Source organism: Bactrocera latifrons, unplaced genomic scaffold, assembly GCF_001853355.1.
Source record: "Bactrocera latifrons isolate USDA-ARS-PBARC rearing strain unplaced genomic scaffold, ASM185335v1 scaffold_1744, whole genome shotgun sequence".
Lineage (NCBI taxonomy): Eukaryota > Metazoa > Arthropoda > Insecta > Diptera > Tephritidae > Bactrocera > Bactrocera latifrons.
Window position 1 is genome coordinate 2,315 of NW_017535235.1, and position 4,964 is coordinate 7,278.

Genomic DNA, 4,964 nt, shown 5'->3' on the forward strand with positions numbered 1-4,964 from the left:
CTATCACGAGTTACCAGTATTGACGGACTCTACATAGTACCAAAAGACAATGATAATAGATTTTATCATGGGCGAAAAAATGATACATCGATCATATCTTTACAAGATGAATTTCGCCGATTATCGTTGAACACATTGTCAACAATAGGTAGAACGATTCTCGATTTTATGAATGACAGAAAAAAGTTGTCCATTGTTACTTTTAATTGCCAAAGTCTCAGAAAACACGTATCGGACTTGAGCGATCCCGCCATTGATTCAAGCAATATCCTGTTTTTATCAGAAACCTGATCAAATGACGATGAAACATTGACATCCCGAATTTTGATTGTATTGCGAAATTTAAGCGTAAAAATGTTAGATCAGCAGGAGTGGCAATTTATCASAAATCGAATGAWACCTCGAATATAGTAACTTCGAACATGGACATTCTATTACGACATATTCGTGAAGTTGATATTGGTCAGTCATCAATTGGTGATATATGTGCTGCTCACTGTGTTTTGGACGATGGAAAAAACATCATAATGGTAGTTGTTTACATTTCGCCCAATAACACAGTTAATAATATCATAAAGTTTATATACAGAAGACGTATGATTTATGGTCGAGTAGGTTCTGAAGAACTAGGAGAAAACTATCATACGTTGCCAATAATCTTAGCAGGAGATTTCAATATCAATTTCGCATCCGAAGATGGACAACTCTTSATAAACTTTCTACGAGATAAATTAGAATTACAAATGAATATTGACCGTAATGAGCCAACTACAAGACATGGAACAACAATCGATGCAGTTTTTTCTAGATTTCTGTCTAATTTTATTTCTAAAATATATGTATCGTATTTCTCGTATCATAAGCCTATTGTCTCGGTTTTACAATCAACCACAGTAATTATTGATGTACCCAATAATGAAAATAACGAATAAAACAATGAAAAAAAAAATAAAAGATCTATGCAAAAATATTAATTTACTGATGAAAACATAAAATAAATTTAAATATTTGTAGGAAATTAATATATGTATATATGCATACATGCATATATTGCACACACCCATACATATATATACATATAGATAGAGCAAAAGAAGTTTCACTTCAGTCGTGTGGTCATAAGCACACTCACTTTTTTACACGGTAAAATTGCATCRAAATTCCGACTGTTAAATATGTCAAATAACTTATTTATTAGCAAAATATATTCCGCGGTATTGCAAAAAGTAGGAGATGGGGAATTCAAACGCCCTACACTATAAACTGCGAGCATTCCGGAAGCGACAGTGTCGCTGAAAACTTGGGTAGATAGTTTAACACTAATTTTCTGAAAATTGTTGGGAAAAAGGTGCGCATCGGCAAGCTTGGTCCTTTTGTAAAAATCTACAATATCGGACTAGCTAACTAGGCGCGGTTTAAAACTAACTCTATTTTTAAAGTTTTCTAAACAATTCCTAACATTCTTTATAAGATGGGGACAATCATTGAAAAAGTATACTTCCTTGCCATTAACCATTACCAGAAACTCCTAACACTCGAGCTAAATTGAGAAAATTCGACCCCTGATCAACTACTCAACAACTTTCTATAGTTTTATCATACCTTGGCAAGTATTGCATATGACTCTTCAGAGCCATTTCATCACATAAAATGGACGCATACTTTTGTTGGCTTTTCAACTCTAAACACTTGAGAGTACAACCTGGGTCACGGGGCCATTCTGAAACGAACATGAGTTCTCTTCGGGAAATCTAAGGAGACACTTTATGTGTCTATAAGCTAAGGGAGACAGAAAGTATACACTTAAAGCTAAGGTTTTGAAATAGCTGTCGTATCTACGACCTTTATTTTTTAAACTATTTTCTACTATGGCTCTAATCTGTGGGGAAGCTGGCTACATAAATGCATAGTACAATTGAACCCCTCTTCCGTGTCCTTTAATTGTTTTTTTTTAATTTGCATATTTTAGCGAAAGGTCTGACAACTGGTACTGAAAATAATTAATCTTTCCATCTTTTTCTTCTAATCTAGCCTTCAACTTCCTATTCGCCCCAACCAGTTTGTGTTCTTTACTAGTTACASMTGTCAGACACAAATTYGTTTGACTCCCCCTGTCTMCAAAGCTTTCATCTGCAAATGATGTTATTAAACTAATCCGCATGCTTAAAGACACTATCCCTCATTTCTATTTGAGCCTCTTCTGCCACAGATGCGAGCAAATTTATATCGCTCCTATCGTGACACTGAAGCGCGTTTTCTTCCACCAATTGTGGATGTGTATATTAAAACTAATACAAATAAGTTAAATCGAGTTAAAGACTGAAACAAAAAGATGACTAGTATCTACATCATGCCTTCTATCTAATAATATTTTATAATATATAGTAAACCTAATAAGAATTAAGTAAAATTAACTTAAAACCTAAAACAAAGAAATTACTATAATAATTACATCATGCCTACTRTTATTTATTTATACAACTATTTAACCACTTATTAACAAATAAATATTCATTAATAGAAAAATAAGTATTCAATTTCTTATCTGTCTTCATCCTTCTCCTGATTTGGGAAGTTGAAAAACCGTCGCTGTGCTCCCCCTTACACATTTTTTTGATTGCGGCATATATCCTATAAAACACAAAAATATCTTTTAAAAAACATTCACATTACTTCTTCTTAACTCCGTAATGAACTTACGCACCTCCTGATTTTGGCAGTTCATTTTACCGCTATTATTCTGGCAACCCGCCTTTTTGACAAACTGCTGATTTAATTCTAACTCAACTGAACTGAACTTGAACTACTTATGATAGTGTCGTCGTATAATTTGTATAACTCGTACATCTCATGCACAAATGACCACAAATCTTCCGCAGAACTTCTTGAAAACTCGTAACATCGACTTATCAGATGTTGTCATCGTCGATGCCTCTGCACCACATAGCACAACGGGAATATTGAGTGACACTTAAAGTTCGGTCTTTCTTAGTTGAATAGTCAGTCCAAAGTAGCACCTGTTGACAAGAATTAACCTGCGTTGGATTTCGAAGTTGATTTTGTTGTTGGTGTTAATATTGGTTCCAAGAKAGACGAAATTATYTACGACTTCCAAGTTATGACAATCAACAATGGCGATACGAGCGTAAGGGCAAGAGCAAGCGGAATARTTCATGGGGAGTTTTGTGCGTTGGTTTTTGCGGTGGAAAATGTTGAGGTGGAGGGCGCGAAGGGGCTGTTGGAGCTTGCCTCAAAATACAAGGCACTCCTAATGGGCTGGAAGCGATTACACCGGTGACGCCGAAGCCTGTGGAGAACTGATCGACTGTGGTCAGAGAAGGCCTGCAGCTTCCTSTAAAGAAATTATTAAAAAGGACGTGGGGAAAGTAGGTCCTTCGGTGGTCGTAAAAATCATCGCCCCGCTCAATGTGGTAGGGCGGTTATCCGCACACCCTTCGTTTTGGAGAGGGAGAACATGGCGACCATTGTAAGGTGGGGTTGAATGTGACTGTCAACCGGAAGTTGGCTCCACGGGTTCTAGACTAGGGGGTCCCTGCGAAGATCTCCCATTCATAGGAGAGCTACACCGGTTGAACCTCCAGGACYTACTAGAAGGTGGTCCTTGATGATAGCAACAATGTTGTTCTGGGGTGTACGGACAAAATGATATCCGCTTCCATGGAGGCAGGTAGGTGCTACATCATGTGGTTCTCCTTCCGTGTGCAACCGGATAGCCCCGTCACTGGTTGCTTCTGGTTGGGTTTCGATCCAGAGTGGCTGAGTGTAGGGCCAAATCACATGTCTGTCAGGAAGGCCACACAGCAGCTGATGCGTAGATGCACCCCACTGCGGCAACACGCATTTAATGAAAGACCAGCTGGACATCTAACGATGTCAGCTGTCTACCCGATCCAGTCGGATGATGGAAGGGATTGTTCAGTTAAACTGCGAGAGTTGTTATGCCGTAATGTATGAGTTGGGGAGTTATATGATTGAAGGTGGGTGGACTTCAGATTTTGTCTGAGTGTGGCCTCTGAAAGCATTTTTGCATGAAAGGCACCTAACTGTGGTTGTGTGGCAGGAGAGGACTGGGTGCATATAGTTGCAAAATGTCTGATGCACTCGGATACTATGGCTCTGAGTGGTATGGGGATTAGCTGGACTGATGGACGTTTAGATATTAGCGGTGTAGTCACCACTAATCGGAATGCCGAACAGTTAGGGTCGCTTGCACGTGAGTCATTTAAGCGGTGAAGGCTTAACATGGAATTATGGTTAGAAGTTAATAAAAATGCCTGGCATTTTCAGGGTGCTGAACAACCATTTTCTTGGAAGTGCTTCGTAGRCGAACAGCTTTTGTTAGATTTTTGGTGTTTTGAAACACCCATACAGACGACTGTTGTTTACTTTCAGGCTTATACTCGTAAATTAACGATTCTGCATATTTCACGATTTCATAATCKTATTTCGATGCAGTGTTAACATATWATATTATCGACACGAGCTTTTTTTGAGCGAATGACAAACAGCGTGGGCTTCAACGTAAACAGTYCGTACATTATTGATTGTATGCTGGTCGTATTAATGCCTATAGTTGTCGATATGGCTTGACAGGTTACATGACGATCTTGCAATATTAGTTCGAGCACAGTATCAATAGTTTCTGGAACAGCAACTGATTTTGGACGACTTTCACTAAATTCGTCTCGGAGTAATCTAGGACTTCGATTGAATTCACCATATCATTACCCTTGATGGAGCTTTAAAAATTTAATTAAATTCAACTATGTTCGCCAATTTTTTACCGGGACGAATATTTTAAGTTACTGCTTTGTTACTGCTCAATGTCTTATTTTAGTATTACAAAAGCTAATTCGCGAGTAARTTAAACCTTCGGGTAACTTGACCGATTTTTACCGTCCACGTACCGCTCTAAAAAGTTAACTTTTTGTTAACTCTTTTGA

At 38.0% G+C, this 4,964-nt stretch overlaps 1 protein-coding gene across 1 annotated transcript in view; it reads left to right on the forward strand.

The window, feature by feature from the left end:
• The window catches only part of LOC108967071, a gene marked incomplete at its 5' end in the record, with an annotated part of 3,233 nt that extends 2,292 nt beyond the window's left edge, over positions 1–941 (forward strand). The window contains 1 exon segment of the mRNA XM_018930315.1: positions 1–941.
• Between the last annotated feature and the right edge of the window lie 4,023 nt (positions 942–4,964).